The sequence below is a fragment of the Misgurnus anguillicaudatus genome, chromosome 9, assembly GCF_027580225.2.
Source record: "Misgurnus anguillicaudatus chromosome 9, ASM2758022v2, whole genome shotgun sequence".
Classification (NCBI taxonomy): Eukaryota; Metazoa; Chordata; class Actinopteri; order Cypriniformes; family Cobitidae; genus Misgurnus; species Misgurnus anguillicaudatus.
This window is the reverse complement of record NC_073345.2, coordinates 9,665,623-9,683,930: the sequence shown is the minus strand read 5'-3', so window position 1 is coordinate 9,683,930 and position 18,308 is coordinate 9,665,623. Positions and strand designations below refer to the sequence as shown.

The 18,308-nt window shown below is 36.3% G+C and overlaps 1 protein-coding gene across 2 annotated transcripts in view; it reads left to right on the top strand.

Annotated features, from left to right (window-relative positions):
* Positions 1-18,308, top strand: part of plrdgb (PITP-less RdgB-like protein) — a 119,230-nt gene that overhangs the window by 10,417 nt on the left and 90,505 nt on the right. Inside the window, exon 1 of one of the 2 annotated variants that reach the window (XM_073871113.1) lies at positions 9,974-10,119. The exons of the other annotated variant lie outside the window; for it this stretch is intronic. The gene's annotated coding sequence lies outside the window, so the exon portion shown is untranslated. Of the gene's footprint in view, positions 1-9,973; positions 10,120-18,308 lie in introns of those variants that run through there. 2 annotated transcript variants of the gene reach the window in all.

Here is an 18,308-nt window from a genome sequence, read left to right as displayed (position 1 = left end):
ATAAATGTACATTATTTTTTTTAAAGTAGAATATAGGCTACAGTAAACTAACATGTATTTTTTATCATTTTCATGCTGTCATTTACTTTTCCTTATATTTATAGCATATTGCTTTTCTATGTTTGATCTAAAATGTATTTTCTTAAAAAACGTTACATAGCTACGTATTTCATTGTAGTTTTAATGTAGTGTGCATTGCAAGTTGTGCTCGTGTTTAGCGTTACAGAGCTGTTGCAAAGTCATGCAGTCCTGTTTGATAATCCGCACCGCTGTGATTGACCGAACATCCATCAGCAGCAATTTTATTTCACACCCGGACCATTTGACATAAAGACCCCGAGCCGGTCACACCGCAAATCGCGCAGTTGAATAGAAACCTTTAACAGTCTTCAGACAGATCTTAAACACAAAGCACGGGGCCATTTAAAAACGAGTCGAATTTTGGTCTTGGATGTTAGACCCGCATTTCACTCTTGTCTATTGAGTCCCGACCTGCATCTACAACGCAAATGACGCGCGAAAAGTCTATTATTACACCAGTTACATCAAATATTATGCGGTTCACCCGCGGGTACCTCGACCCTGCTGTTTCGTCTGAAAACAGATAAAAACAGTCTCACCGTCTGCCTCAAGTTTCTATTACCAACGTTCTTCTCTTCCACGGGAATAATGCAAGTTTCCTTACAAACAGATTCGACTATTAATGTCTTGCAGTCGCATATAAGTTGTATTCAGTATTTAGCCTTTTGTTTTTGGACAAATATCATATCATTTAATGTGAAACTTTGTGAGTGTCAATCTAAAGCACAGAAGATTGATTGACAGCTGATCGGTCAGCACCGCGCTACTGCGCTTATAGCCTATATTCTGAATAACTAATGGCCTGATAAGTTGATAATATGAGTACAGTGATTCCAAACGAATGTCCAAAAAACTCCTAATATGTTAAATCGAAAGTTTAATAATGTCTTTTCTCGCAGCCCTGCGCTGCGTCCGTGTATATGCGCCGGTGAACATCAAATGCGTGATGACCTTGCACCTTAAAAATTACCCTAAATTTATAGTCATAAAGATAAAAGTAAAACAATATTCGAAACTTCAAATGATGTATTTTTATTTGTTTAAACTCACAATAAGGAGAAAACTTTGTGCTTATTTAATAAAATCATTAAAAACATGACGTGCTTTCTGCTGCTTTGGTCAGCGCGTCACAAAAAAAAAACAGAAACTCAAATACTTTTTTATTCGTTTTGTCAATTTAATTATTATTTAAGTGCAACATATTTCGTATAGGCTTATTTATTTTATTATTATTTCTCAAAACAGAGACGTAGCCTAATCATCCTCTGTTGATTTAAATCTATTTGTTCATTAAACTAAACCCATGGAAGAAATTATGATACTTTAGGAGATTTATTTATAAATGAGTTAACAACGCGAATCCAGAAAGGAATTTATTTCTAAGACAGCCAGTCTGGCAGGGCGGACATTTCTGTAGCTTTTTTGCGAGCTGCCGCCGTGGGTTTTGTCTAGAAGGGATACAGCAAATGCCGAAAAGTTAAGGATTAGATTTGGAGGTAGGATTATTAGGATGAAAACAGCGGCTCTGGCTAAATGAGATACAAATACATCCTACAATCGTGTGAAATTTTGTGTTTAGAGTTGGGTTTGGTTGAAGGATTAGGATAAAACAGTGGTCATCCAGCGAGATTTCGTTTGCTGTATCCCTTCTATCCACAACCGCAGGCGTGGCGGGGATGTTTTAGGCATGGCGGGCCGCCACGGTAGAATGTATATAGCGGAAACACTGTAATCGGTATCACCAGATAAATGTTTTTTTTCCCCCCCATTATTGGACATGGCAGATTGTTTAAAAATAAATCATGCTGTGTGCATATTTTGAATTGCGTGACAGTGACAACAGAATTATGAAATAAGGAGTAAAATGTAAAACTATCAGTATCTATTGGTATCAGATGTCATGATATAACTGTATAGGCACAGAAGTTTGATATTGATGCAAATTTGTGAATTAGAGCTTCAAGTTGAGACCTACATGAACATAAAGTGACAAATTTAACAACAACAACAAAAAAAAATCTATGTTTGTGTTTCTTATATACATCTGGCATAGTATTAGGCTTAGTAAATAGCATTAGAATAGCATTAGGCTTAGTAAAGTATTTTTTACATATAAATTATTTGTATTTATCAGATTCTTTAAAGGTCTCTTATATATATATATATATATATATATATATATATATATATATATATATATATATATATATATATATATATATATATATATATATATATATATATATATATATATATATATATATATATATTAGGCCAGAGGCACGAGGCCGCAGGCCGAGTGCCGGAGGCAATCACAGCCGTGATGATATAGAGCTATATCACACGACTCCGAGAGCGATATTGCTTTTATACAACAGTTCGACGGCACACGTTTGAAAAACGAAAACTAGAAAACAACAACGGAGTTATTTTAAAAGCCTCTTTGTTTGAGAACTACTTCTTCCGCCACGGATTTGAGGGCGGCCAGAATGACAGGTAAAACTTTCGGCTGCTTTGAAGCTCATAACAACTCAATGGACGGAAAAGCCGTTACTTTATATTACCGTTTCTTGGTCACAAAGTGTAGTTTTAAGATTAGTTCAGTCGAGAATATATATGTATTATATTTAAATCTGCAGTCGATTAGTAAAGATAGCGCCTGTTTGAATGTTTGCTTAGTGAGATTCGGTACGAATGAGAACCAAAGCATGAGAGGACGTCAGTGTTCACTCGCCCCGCTGACCACCGCCCTCTCTGGGCTACATCTCTGACATGGATTACCCGGCTCTCATGTTGGCCTTGTTTGTTTATGATCGTCAAAATGAAATCAAATCAGCAGTATTTGGTGTCATGATCAAACTATTACTTGTTTTTTTATTCATATTAAGTGTCTTTTGTGTTGTTATTGTTTTGGCGCGAGGTAAAAGTTAATAAAACTACTTGTATAACGTTACTATTGCTTTCTCATTTATTCTTAACGCGATACGAGCACTTGATTATTATTATTAAACTTTGTTCTTGTCAGTACTATACAAAACGGTTTTTTATAAGTGTCAGAGAGATGTTTTTGCATGCTGCTTATAAATATACCAGTGGCGATATCTCATAACATGTTTTAATAGTCAGGTCACGATAAAGTAAATGATCAATGTCCACATTTAAAAGCTGCGGTGCTTACCTGCAGTTCCACGGTGTTTTCGCGTTCTGATAAAAGATATAGCTCCAGAAAAAAAACGAGTGTTTATATTCCTCTTTCCAAGTGTTAATCGTCCACACGATGTGACAAGACATTTCTCCCATTAACTTTAACGTAACATCCAAGAGCGCTGATCTTTGACTAATAACTTCCGATTGGGGATTCACAGACTGATTTATGAGCTAGTAAACTAATGCGACAAACGGAGAGTGATTCAAAACAGGGCGTCTGTGTTTTTCCATTCAGAGATGAGCCTGCTTAGGACCTCCATTCACTAGGTGGCGGAATAATACGAAAGGTGAAGCGGTTACAGTGCCGTTATCAGCACAATATCGTATGGCTCTTAGCCAATCAGATTCGAGAACCAGAAAGAACTGTTGTATAAATATATATATATATATATATATTTCTGTAGCAGCTGTTTTCTTCTGAACACCAGCTGATCATCACAGTTGTAGATTGTGTTCACGCAGGTTCAAGACAAGTAGGGCATTCAGACTTCTGTGTGTCAAATCAAAAACTGATTCATTGTGTCAGGGCTGAATGAAGGCGGACGACAGGTAGACGTAATAGCTGGGACACATCTGCCACATAAAGCAGCAACATGTGGATTAAATGAAAAAAGAGACAGATAGAGAAGGTAGGTGACAGACGGTTTAAGAAAGAGAGGTCAAGAAAAGAGGTTTACAGAGATTGTCAGCAGGAATTATACTGTATATAGAGTTATTGTCTTCATAATATTGAATCAAAATGTAAAAATGTGCCTTTTTCTCTGAAATGGTTTTCTGTTGTTTTCACCTGTTATGTTAGCCAGACAGGTATTTTACATTGTTTTAGCAAACAATGGCTTTCAATTTGTGATAGATACAAGAAATTTCTCTGTAATTTTCTTTGACATTTTCTACATTTCTCTGACATTTCTCTTATTTAATTTCCTATTTCACTTAAAGTGATGATAGATTACATATTAAATGAGTTTAGTAAAGGAAATAATGTTGACTTTAGTCTCATCTGAAAAACAGATTACATTTAAGTTGTATTAGGGTCAGGCTCTGCCCTTTGCCCCCCTGTGTATACCAGTCAAAAAAATATGTGTTTTTACTGTGAGCTCAAGTAGGTCTGAATGGTCAGGTGTGTTTATAAATACACCTTCAGTTATACATTTACATATGAGCATTGCCAAATACTTTTATCCAAAGTGAATTAGGTTCATTTTATTGGGATCCAAACCCATGACCTTACTGTTGCAGCATCACCCACCAGCAGACCTACATCTGTAAGCAAAGCTATTTTGGGGATGAATACAAATTATGCCATTGTCTCAGCAGGGTACATTTTAATAAGGAACATGTGATAGTCGATGAGAAATAGTGTGTTATGACCAGCATAAAACTAAAGTAACTATTGTTGGATGAATGATGACTGTTGAGGTCTCACACAGGCAGATTTTATGATGGATTAAAAAAAATGTGTTAGAGGCTCTGATGGACATCAAGGGGAAAAGGTATCCACACCAGAGGATGCTTGAAAGTCAAAATCAAAGCGTAAGACACAAAGGTATTGACAAAAAGCAACCCGCGTTGTAAGAAGTGATCTTGGCAAACATCTGAAGTCGACACAGTATGAAGTTCCTGTTGTTTTTATTTTTTTAACAGGTGTTGTTGTTGCTTGAGCAGGTATTGTTAAAACACCTTCATAGCTTTTTTTAAGTGGTGGCTCACTTTGTGCCCTTGAGAGATAAGACAAAAGAAAAAACATGTTTGCAAACAGTAGTTGTAACCAACAAAAGCAGGGTTTCCGCGGGGTTGTAAAAGGTAGTAAATTAAATTATGCCAAATTAAGGCCAGTAAAAAATAGTAAGCGTCATCTGACGAGGTAGTAAATTTTCGATTGCCTTTTGTAATGTTATGATGCCTGGAAATTAGTTCAAATCACCTGCATATCTGGGCAAATAATCAAAGATCTTTCGTCTCTGGGATGTGATCAAAGCCTGGAGTGGAGCCAAATCACGTTCCTCTCTCCGCACTAAGCGTTCTGTAATCACTACCAGGGGTGCAAACTTGTCACCTTTCGGCGAAATTCGCCGTTTTTAATCCAAAATAGGTCATCCTTGTGATTCGTCTAGATCCGATGAGTTTTTGAAAATGAGGGGTGAGGGGGGTCTACCACAGGGTCGCAATGAATGAAAATATGAAAATAATTTCCAGATATTGTGGTAATGATGTCAAATCACTAGCCAGTTTGGCGGGTTATGTTTTACAATTTATAGTCACCTTATTTGCTCCCGAAGTTTAAACAGTCTGTGCAGAATGAGCGCACACACTTAACTCGTAGTATTTTCTAATCAAGGTTACGCGCCCACATCACATTGCTGTTCGCGTGGTCACCAAAACTTAACATTTGTACAGGTATTTAAGCACCGCAGTTTTAAAACAAGTGATTTTAAGCCGTTGAAACAAAAACAACAGTGCTATATGCGCGCGTTAGCTGTTTCAGTTTGAAAGGAGCGTGCAAGTCGCGCATCCGCCTCTCATTGAGCTTGTGAGTATTTTGCCGCTGTATTAGCCTCAAATAAGTTACACACATGCGTCAAAATTCCCGTCTTTGCAAGTGTCCTTATAAACACGACTATTTAGGTAAAAGAAAGTAAACAGCTGAAAGAGAAAACGCATGTGTAAGAGTATTAGATCCGGACTTTGGTCTTAAAGGGGAAGTTACCTAATTTTGCTCCTGTCACTTGTATTAATAAAACGGCATTGAAAGAAATCTATCACTGCTCCTAACTAAATCCCTTTTCTACCTTTAATACCTGTAATATTTGTATATCGAATTGTATAGGAATTGAATTCGAGTTGCTCGTTCAGGGTTCATATTCATAATATAGCTATGACTGTGAACTGTCGCGGTTACCACCTTCATTTACTAAAAGAAAATTATTTTTTTAAATCCAGAACAATGAGGTCAACTAATGTAGAAGCTATACTACAGCTAAATATATTTTTGAGAAAACAAAAGTAAATTAAAGAACATCATTTAGGTTTGTTAAGCGCAAATTAACAGAGCATCGGTCAATACAGAACAGCAGTGTCTTAAAGAAGTTAAAATTAGCCAGTATTTGTGCACCTGTAAATGTACAAAACGAATGCAATACAGAAGGCAGTGCATAATAATTTAGGGTATTTTTAATAATACATTAGTAGATAAATTAACGTGTATATATAAAGTATGAAAACGAATGTAATGTATAATTATTTTGGCTAAATTAAGAGAGGTCATTTTTAGTCACACAGATTTGTCATCATTTCAGAACAAGCTTAAATGCTATCTATAATAACTTACATTATATCTTGTGTCTTCCTTTGTCGAAAATATGTAGAAATATAAGCGAGTAAAAAAGTAAAAAGCGGAAACGTTTAGCTCACGCGGACCGAAGGAAAAAGCCGTTAATAAAGCAGACTCTCCGTGTATAGAGGATGCTGGGATGAAACAGTCGAGTCGGCAGATAATCATCAATGTTTAAAATCTTTCACGCAGATACTGTTGATGAAAAACTTGCATATCTAAATGTCTAGGTGAAAGTCAAGTGTGCATTCAGTTCACAAAAGCAACCGCAGCGTTATATTGGCTGCATCCACGGAGCGGACGGACGCTTATGAGGTTTTAATGCTGGTAAGCAACCAGTTATATTTTGGCGTCATTTGTGTTTATCAGTTATATTTATCAGTAATTTTAATCTTTAAAACTGCATCTAGAGGCAGACGACACCACAGATATTCTGTCATCTCAGTTTTACTTTTTCACACATTCACTGTATGATTTAACGAAATATGAAGTATTAGATTTTTAATTGAAATTTACGAAAAACAAATTGGCCTACTCTGTTAACTCTTGACAATCTATTTGGCCTTTTTTATACATGTACTGTATGTCGTGAAAAACAAGGCGGCATATAGTTTCATGAATTTAACGTGAAAGGCGCGGTTGTTGCGGTTGCTTTTTTCCATGAGGTTGGGCTTTTCAGTAGCGCGGTCATGCGGTTACCGCGACAGCCCTACTGTGAACAGAACAAACCCTGAATTGTTTGTTTATGTATAGGCCTACTGAATAATAGGAAATACTAAGTTTCTTTTTTAAATAAGTTTCTGTAACACTAAACGCTTTGTATTTGTTCACATTAGTAAATGCATTATGATCAAACGATGAACAATATATTGTAAGCATTTATTAATTCTTGTTTATGTCATTACAGTAATTGATGTTAGTTTGTGGTTAACAGTTTCAAATTTGATTTTAAAAAATTTATTAGTAAATGCTCAAATGAATAAGATTTACAATGAATAAATAATTAATAAAACTATTAAAATTAAAATGAAAATACAAATTATATATATATATATATATATATAATTTGTATTTTCATTTTAATTTTAATAGTTTTATTCATTATTTATTCATTGTAAATCTTATTCATTTGAGCATTTACTAATAAATTTTTTAAAATCAAATTTGAAACTGTTAACCACAAACTAACATCAATATATATATAAAATTAGCAATTGTATCTTTGTCACCTTTTTCACCCCTGAGGAGTTTGCACCCCTGACTACGGACCGGATCCACTCCGGGTTTTCTGACTGTATCACGTTAAGCTGAGGCAGTGCCGGCGCCAGCCGAGCGCTGATGAGGGGGCGTCTTAAATACCAGAGGGGGCGATCACACAAAATGCATTTAATTCCCCAAGCTAGAAAATACATATGGTACGTCCCTTAAGCTTTAACGTGTTATAAACAAACATCTCTGTAATACAACCACAAAAACTACAGCTATAGTGAGCAACGTACATGATCTAAACACTTTTACTATATACAACAACAAAAAAGCATACCTAACGTTACTTAACAGCACAACACTGCTCATTTGAATTTCAGACCCAGAGGTAGTTTCTTTTTAATTTATTTCGACTGTCCATTGTGAAATTAGTTAATGCAATATAATACCCTGAAATTATGAAATGTTCGTACTTCGTGTTTGCTTTCCGTAGTGCAAATAATTTTTACGTAATGGTGGGGGACAGTGTTTGCAAATGGTTTCTAGCGCAAAACGGTCCAAACGCAACATTTTATCAAAATTTTGGTTCAATTTGATCATTTAACGTAGTTATTTATAACAGCTAGCGATTAAACACCAGCAGATGGAGAACCACAATAGCAAAATGACAATAACTCGTTTACACATTTAGCTATGCTTTAGGATAGGCTAATTCAAATACCTATTCGTTAACTATAAATTCAATGTCTGTTTTTTATCTATTAATATTAATAATAATACACGTATTTTACTTCTGATAAACAGGTGTGTGTGAGAGAGAGATCGTATGCTTACCTTTAACGTTAAATGCAGAACAATAATAGGTTGGTTGTACTTTAACTTGCAAGGATGCTGAAGAACATAAACATCTGAACTTTTCAAAACTATGTACAGTCTGGCTGAAGTTCATGGAGCCAGAATTGACATGACAGCCGAACATTTGGTTCTGTGCACCTGAAATGCTCCGATAATAATCCATGCCACGGCATTAATTGATGTGTGATAATCCGGAGTCCGGTTTGCAGAATTTGCAGTCCTATTTTACATATGTCCATTGCTACAGGGCAGGCCCGGTGTTGTGTCGAACTCAGTTCCCCCTATGTTTCCCTTTAGTGTAGTGCTTTTATAACGTTTTCATCACGTTACATTTAGAAAGATTAAAGATTTGAATTGGTTATACTAAAAAGGCATAATATCATGTATTTTATAATACAATTTATTAAATATTTCATACATTTGACAGTTTTCTATTAGGGTATTTCTTTTAAAATATAGCCTGTCTTTTTCTTTTTTTCCTTTACTGGTTGTTTTAAAAATGTAATGTTTGCATACAAAATTAAATAAATATTATACATATAATATGATTCATACTGTAAAAATAGTTGACTTACCATTAAGAACAATACAGATACATTACAGAAATGCACACATATACATCTCAGTAGCCATTAAAACTTTAAATATATAAAAAATAAAACCTATAACATGATAAAAACGCCATAAAAACACTACACTGAAGGGAAAAATAGGGGGAACATAGGGGGAACAGACTTCGACACAACACCGGGTCACTCTCCCACTCCTTTCTGTAACTTTTGATATGCTTTCGCACTTCGACATCTTGATTTCCCGCTGAGACGCTGAGCTCATTGTCGACGTGCGTCAAGCCGTCAACACAAAAGGCTTGTTCAACTCCATGCGGCGCTGCAAGAAACGACAGCCGGATGACGTCAAAGTACCGCGAGAACGATTCGAGAAATCATGCAAAGTGTAATTTCGTCTCGCTCTCGCGGCGCTTTGACGTCATCGCATCACAGTTCTAGTGGCGCCGCTTGAAGTGTAACAAGCCATGGAGTGGGCGTGTGTTTATTAATGTCACGGTAGAATACATGCACACTTGATTTTTTGGTTTTGTTATATAATTAGACTATAAAATTCACTTTAGGAAGACAATACACAAGGCAAATGTGATTTTTAAATAAAATATTATCATTAAAATAAAATCCCATTCAACATTAATGGTGGTCTGAGGGGGCGAGATAGTGCCGGTGAGGGGGCGACGCCCCCTCACGCCCCCTCGTGGCGCCGGCCCTGAGCTGAGGTAAAACTTTTTCAGCTAACATGGTCAAACTTATAATGCAGGAAGGCTCCGATGTTTTGAAGATCGATAAAGGTGTAAAAGACGATTGACTTGGCTTAGCGAAATAATGAAGATTGGCAAGCCTTTCAGTTCGTGGGATAGGAAAACCAAACAGGTAATTGCGTGTCTTTGCACAGTATGACTAACGTAAGGGGTCCTGTATTTTGGGGTTAAATGATTTCTCACGTTACTGATCATCCGCGGCACGCTTTTTAATGCTATGCTGATATAGCCAGTGGCTGGTACAACGGGTTTGTTTAACTCGTGGGTAAACTTCATGTGGATCCACAAGAACCAAGAGGCAGATGACATCCAAATCCCTTAAGAGCGATTGACGAGGAATCATAAGAGGAGACTGCTTCCGAAATGCTCTCGCGGGACTTTGATGTCATCCACCTGTCGGTTCCTGCAGTTGCATTTGCGTGTGGTCACAAAAACGTAACATTTGTACATATATTTAAGCACAGCAGTTTAAAAACAAGTGATTTTAAGCCATTTAAACACAAACAACAGTGCGTCCACTGTTTCTGTGTCAGAGGAGCACGCAAGCCGCGCATTCGATTCTCATTAAGCATCTGTTGTACGTATTTTTGCCGCTTTATTGGCCTTAAATAACACATATGCGTCAAAAATCCCGTCTTTGCAAATATCCTCATATAAACACGACCATTTAGGTCTTAGGAGAAAGTAAACAGCATAAACATTGCGCATAAACTAGCACATCAGCGCTGCCTCTATAACATAATATTTTGTTGATAAATGTACAGTCATTCGATTAATAACTGTCAGGTTACAGACATCCTGTGCGAATTCTACACGAGTTTGACTCGAGTTACTCGTTCAGGGTTTATATTCATACATAACGTTACTGTATAAGAGCTGTGACTGTAAACTGTTGTGTGAACAGAACTGACCCTGGATTATTTGTTTATGTGTATACTGAATAATATGATATGAAAAAGTTGTATTTGTTCACATTAGTAAATGCATTATATCACTGATTCTTGAGAGTCGGGACAAAACATGTCCCATTTAGAAAAGTCTAATTTATAGCAAAATTTAAGAAAATCATCATGATTGACATAATTACAAAGTTAAATCTATAGGATTTGTATATACCAATTTGATTTTTAGAATAAACTTTTTTATTTTTGGGGGGATTTTTTTTTAAATGTGTGGTCTGTGGTTAGAAGGTCCATGTTATTGCACTTGTCCTCAGCAAGAGGTCACAATATTAATCATCCCAAAAAAACTTTAAAAAAGCTCTACAATTGTGAAAACATATATATCCAATAAAAAATAAGGGGTAAAAATATAAAAAACAATGCATGAAGTGAACATCAAACAATATTTTCCATAAAAATCTACCTATTAAAGTTGTGTCCTCAGTTTCTGTCAACTCCGTCAGATTTTTTTTATAAAGCTATTTAAATCAGGAAATTCAGGTCAGCTATATCCCTGAGGACCCATTTTCATCTCCCTGCCTGTGGTGAATGCAGCACTACCACACATTCTCTGTTATGTTTACATTTGTTATATATTTTAGACAAACAATGTCAATATTCCTATGGTCACAGCTGTACCATGTCAACACCATCTTTCTGTTAAGATACTTTTTTTAAACCATAGTGGAATGAATTTAAGCATTTTAGTGAGGTTATTGGGACAGCTAGCAACTGAGGAAAAAGTACCTAGCTGCAGTGTACAATACATGTTTTGGAGGGAAAATACATGCCCTTATGTCAACTCCGTCAGACGTCAACTCCATCAGGTTCTATGTCTGACGGAGTTGACCTGTAAGCTGATGGAGTTGACAAATCCACCAATAACCTCTTAATGTGCGATTATAATATCATTTGTGAATATAGTGAAGGATTAAACCGTTATTTCAGGGTTTTATTTACACATAAATGCACATATAGCATGCATTACATTATTTAACTATACGCATCTGACTTGTAAAGAATAGGCAGGCAGTGGTCTGCTTGTCATTGTGTAACATGTAGCTTTATATATATACATATATATATATACACACTCACCGGCCACTTTATTATGTACACCTTACTAGTACTGGGTTGGATCCCCTTTTGCTTTCAGAACTGCCTTAATACTTCGTGGCACAGATTCAACAAGGTACTGGAAACATTTCTCAGAGATTTTGGTCCATATTGCCATGATAACATTACGCAGTTGTTGCAGGTTGGTCAGCTGCACATCCAGGGCACAAAGCTCCCGTTCCACCACATCCCAAAAAAGCTCTATTGGGTTGAGATCTGGTGACTGTGGGGGCCATTTGAGTACAGTGAACTCTTTGTCATGTTCAAGAAACCAGTCTTAGATGATTTGCACTTTATGACATTGCATGTTATCCTGCTGGAAGTAGCCATCAGAGGATGGGTACACTGTGGTCATAAAGGGATGAACATGGTCAGAAACAATACACGATGTTCAATTGGTACTAATGGGCCCAAAGTGTGGCAAGAAAATATCTCCACACCATTACACCACCACCACCAGCCTGAACCGTTGATACAAGGCAGGATGGATCCATGCTTTCATGTTGTTGATGCCAAATTTTGACTCTACCATCTGAATGTTGCAGCAGAAATCAAGACTCATCAGACCAGGCAACGTTTTTCCAATCTTCTATTGTCCAATTTTGGTGAGCTTGTGTGAGTTTTAGCCTTAGTTTCCTGTTCTTTGCTGTCAGGAGTGGCACCCGGTGCGGTCTTCTGCTGCTGCAGCCCATCCGCCTCAAGGTTCGACGTGTTGTGTGTTCAGAGATGCTCTTCTGCATAACTCGGTTGTAACGAGTGGTTATTTGAGTAACTGTTTCCTTTCTATCAGCTCGAACCAGGCTGGACATTCTTTTCTGACCTTTGGCACCAACAACGCATTTGCGCCCACAAAACTGCCACTCACTGGATATTTTCTCTTTTTTGGACCATTCTCTGTCAACCCTTGAAATGGATGTGTGTGAAATTCCCAGTAGATCAGCAGTTTCTGAAATACTCAGACCAGCCCGTTTGGCACCAACAACCATGCCACATTTAAAGTCACTTAAATTACCTTTCTTCCCCATTCTGACGATCGGTTTGAACTGCAGCAGATCGTCTTGACCATGTCTACATGCCTAAATGCATTGAGTTGCTGCCATGTGATTGCCTGATTAGAAATTTGCATTAACGCACAGTTGGACAGGTGTACCTAATAAAGTGACCGTTGTGTGTATATATGTATATATATATATGATGCAGGGCAATCATACATCCAACACACACATGTGAAATGAAAACAGAGGCGGAGGAGGGCCCCTGGTTTCCCTTATTGTTCTTTTTTTGATAGTAGGAAACGGTGTATATGCAATATCTTTATTATAGTTTGCTTTACAGTAAGTTCGATACTCTAATAACAATGAGTAGTTTTAGTAGTAGTGTTTGAAGAGCACATCTGTTCAATAATCAGCAATGCACACATATTTTTTGTCAACACCGTCAGATTTTCTGTCAACACCGTCAGATTTTCCAACAGTGTTGGATGTATTTTTTGTTAACCTTTTGGGGAAAAAATATTCTTTCTTCAGTTTATGTTCTTTTTGTAATAAAGGACCATCTGATCTACCATCTCTTATGTTTTATTTATTTAAGGAAATTGTTTTTACAATATTAAAGTTAAAATCAATGTTTGCAAATGCTAATATTTAGAAATCTGAGTTTTCAGAATAGTGTGGAATCACAACCTAAATTTATATATTGTATTTTTTTACATATCAGAGTAACTAAACACTGTAACAATATACTTGAGAACTTTAGATTCTGGTTGGATTGAAAGAATTTTAATTTTATACTTTTTAGTGTGTCTGATGGAGTTGACACAAATCCAGTTCTGAAGGGAAACATGTTTATTTTTTAAAAATGTGTTTTTATTTAGAACCTGTTCCTTTACATGGTTAAATAGCTAAGACCTTTCTCTGCAGAAACATATAACTTTAATTGATATGGTGTGTATTTTAAAAAACAGTTTTTTAAAACCTGTTTTGTCCCGACTCTCAAGAATCAGTGATATAACATAAACAAACAATGAAAAATATAGAGTATATAAGCATTAATTAATTCTTGTTTATGTCATTACAGTAATTGACGGTGGTTCATTAAAGGTGGTGATATTCATGTTTTCTTTTTATACAGTATAGTGAGTTATTTAGCTGTTTCGCCTTATTCTGAAATGCCCTGCAAACTACAGCTACCTATATGCCACATGAGACTTCAATATGGAATTTATGGCAAAAAAATCTCCCCTTAAAATGCTATTGGTCTCGCCTACATAAAGTGTTAGGTAAAGGAATATGACTTGGCCTGAAAAATATTTCAGTCAGAAGAATTTTTTCACTTTAATTCTTTTTTGTATGTTATATATGTCAAAATCTGTGTAAATAATAGAAAGGTCGCTGGTTAACACTTGCAATTCAGTGTCGTGATGGTTTTAAAAAATATTCTGAAGGTAGTAAAAATGGTAGTAAAAAGTAGTAAATTTAACTTAAGGATTTCTGTATAAACCCTGAAAAGGTGTCATAATGTGATTAGTATTTTATTTAGCGTGCATACAATTGGATTCTGGTTCAAATCCTTAACAAATTGACGTTAAATTGACATTTCTGCTGTACTGTCTACTCTTTTTTGATTTAATGTGTGAATGTTTTAAAGTGGTTGGTGCCACATCATTTACAGTTGTGTTCAAAATTATTCAATCCCAACTGAAATTGATTGTTTTGGCCGGTTTGACATTGATTTTGATCATTCAGTCATCCTGCTTACAATTACATCAAAGAGGCATGTGTAGGTCAGACAAATATAACATAACATTTATAATGAAATAACCACAAATGTCTTTTCTGTGCTCACATCATTATCAGTTTTATTCAACCCCCAAGTGACATTCAATCTTAGTACTTAGTACAACATCCTTTTACAGTTAAAACAGCTGTTAAATGTGAAGCATAGCTTGACACAAGTGTCTTGCAGCGATCTACGGGTATCTTCGCCCATTCATCATGGGCAAAAGCCTCCAGTTCAGTCACATTCTTAGGCTTGCGCACTGCAACTGCTTTCTTTAAGTCCCACCAGAGGTTCTCAATCGGATTTAAGTCTGGTGACTGCGATGGCCACTTCAAAATGTTCCAGCCTTTTTTCTGCAACCATGCTCTAGTAGATTTGTTGGTATGCTTGGGATCATTGTCCTGTTGAAAGGTCCAACGTCTCCCAAGCCTCAGGTTTGTGACGGACTGCAACACATTGTCATCCAATATCTCCTGGTACTGAAGAGAATTCATGGTACCTTGCACACGCTGAAGTTTCCCTGTACCTGCAGAAGCAAAACAGCCCCAAAGCATGATTGACCCCCCGCCATGCTTCACAGTAGGCAAGGTGTTCTTTTCTTCATAGGCCTTGTTTTTCCTCCTCCAAACATAGCGTTGATCCATGGGCCCAAACAGTTCTAATTTTCCACAGAACACTATCCCAAAACTTCTGTGGTTTGTCCACATGACTTTTGGCATACTGCAGTCGACTCTTCTTATTCTTTGGAGACAACAAGGGGGTGCGCCTGGGAGTTCTGGCATGGAGGCCATCAGTACGCAGGGTGCGCCGTATTGTCTGAGCAGAAACTTCAGTACCCACATCTGACAAATCTTTTCTCAGTTCCTCAGCAGTCACACGGGGCCTTTTTTCCACTCTACGCTTCAGATAGCGCACAGCAGTCGCAGTTAGCATCTTTTTTCTGCCACAACCAGGAAGCGTTTCAACAGTGCCCTTTGCCTTGAATTTGCGAATGATGCTTCCTATGGTGTCTCTTGGTATGTTTAACATCTTTGCAATCTTCTTATAGCCATTGCCCTTCCTGTGAAGATTAATCACCTCTTCTCTTGTCTTCCTGGACCATTCTTTTGACTTCACCATGTTTGTAACCACACTAGTAAATGTTTAGAAGGAGTTGAGTATCACAGTCATTTTAAAGCTGCCAAATTGGTGCTTATTAGGCTTTATTGCTGTTCCCTGACATCCATAGGTGTTTTCAATACCTGATTGAAAACACTTCAATGAACCTCTGTTCTTCAGAGTGGTAGTTCTTTAAGGGGTTGAATAATTGTGTCAATGAAGAATTCACAAAAGAAACATTTACTACTATATTACAAAACCAATTGATGTCATTTTAGTTGCATATGGTTCTTTAAGAAGTCATTGTAGGATTTCATTCTGAATACAATTACAACTGTACACTAAATTCCCTAAAACCCTTAACAGCATTGGGGGGTTGAATAATTTTGAACACAACTGTATTATATCACTAAGGTAACCATCACTTGAACTGGATAAAGAAGGAACAAAAAACATTCAGTAATACTATAGGTCTTAGTTACGAGCAACAGAGACATTAAAATAGTCTATTTAGCGTTTGTTTTATTTGCATTTTAACATCAACACAGACAGTAAACATGCACATTATTATCAAGATACCATCACTCTTCATCTTTATGTGTCTATATTTAGTCTGTTTTGTTGTACTCTCAAGAAGTATTGAGATGGAGCAGAGAGATTATCCCACATTTTCTCACACGGTGTATCTGAATATTTGTCTCTCAAATATTTAAATGCCCTTGACTGCAAATTCTTTCAAAGTATAAATCGCGTTCCGCTGGGCCGATGTTTTTAAAGGCAGCTCTGAGAGGTTTATTTTCCCTCGCTTGGCAAGCCGACCGGACGTGACATGGGGGCGACATTTTTTTTGTAATAAAAAAACCCTCAATAATATATCGTGGGCAAATTTGCTACCGTTTCGGGTTTTTCGTGTAAAAAAAGCCACTAAATTAAACGGCTGTAAAAATGTATCAGATGAATATTTTTTCCACATTTTTTTCATAAATCTGTTAATCACCCTCAGTACTGATCAAAACTACCAAATGCTTACAAAATTCCATGATTTTAACTCTTTAATTGCCAAGTTCATAAGTGGTGTCACTGATTTGATGAAAAAAAACCCACACAAAATTACAGATTTTCAATATAAAAAGTGATTGTAACCTTTTTCACAGTCCAGGCCATGCCAAAGATTGGTAAAAACATTGACTTTGATGCATTTTTAGATTTTGTGCAGCATCAGTTTTAATTTTTTTCTCCCTAATTAGTTGTTTGTGGCTTTTTTGCCCCATTGACTTGCATTATAAGATCTGTTTTTTGAACAGGCCTACTAAAAGGTTAATGGTGCCACATGGTGATCAACAATAAAAATGACAAATTTGACCTCTTAGCAAAAGGAAAAACCGCCAACAATCAAGAATGCATTATTATATGGTGTCATGGCTTTGCAATCAAAAAATGTTGTTATAATGGAAGTCAATGGGGCAAAATCAGTAAATGAGGGAGGAAAAGAATAAAAACTGATGCTGCACAAAAACTAAAAATGCATCAAAGTCAATGTTTTTACTAATATTTGGCATGCCCAAGACAAGAGAATGTAAAAAACCCCAGTCCACAATCACTTTTTATATTGAAAATCTGTTAATTTGTGTGTTTTCCCCTGCAAATCAGTGACACCAATTATGAACTTGGCAATTAATGAGTTCTTAATTCTTAAAAAAAAATAAAGCGAGAAGGTTAATCAAAACTAAGGACTGAAGGAAAGTGAAGCAAATCTACAACGTCAGAAAACTGGTCAAAAATGGTCCCAAGCTGTCACTGGAGTGGTACCCTTTTAAAAAGTAAACCTTTAGCTTGGTAGTATTTTTTGATAGATATAAGTTATAAATTGGACACCTGATAATTCAGATACAATTCAGATACTCTGTATTGAATACACACATTCAATATATTTTGTGAGGTCTTGCTCACTCATTTCAAGCCTCATTTAAAAAAACAGCAAGGTACCACCAGCATGTGTGGATCCATCTGCTTATCTTGACATCCAGTGAGTGGATCCATTAGTGAGATTAATAACATCCTATAAGAAACTGATAGACAACAGAGCTGTGACTTTCTATTAGATAAAAAGATACAATCAAAATTGTACTGTCTAATGCAAATCTATTTAAAAATGATGTCATCTTAAATTATAAATATTTTCAATCCAATTGATTGATACAAAAAAACGCGTCTGGGAAAAAGTTTTGTTCCTGTAGCCATAAAAGCTCTTAATTCATTAAATGTGTAACCTGTTGGTGTTATATGGGTGTATTATGTGTTGAATGTGATGGGTACAATCTGTGAAAACAAATTTCCTCTAACGGGGACAATAAAGAATGAATCTGAA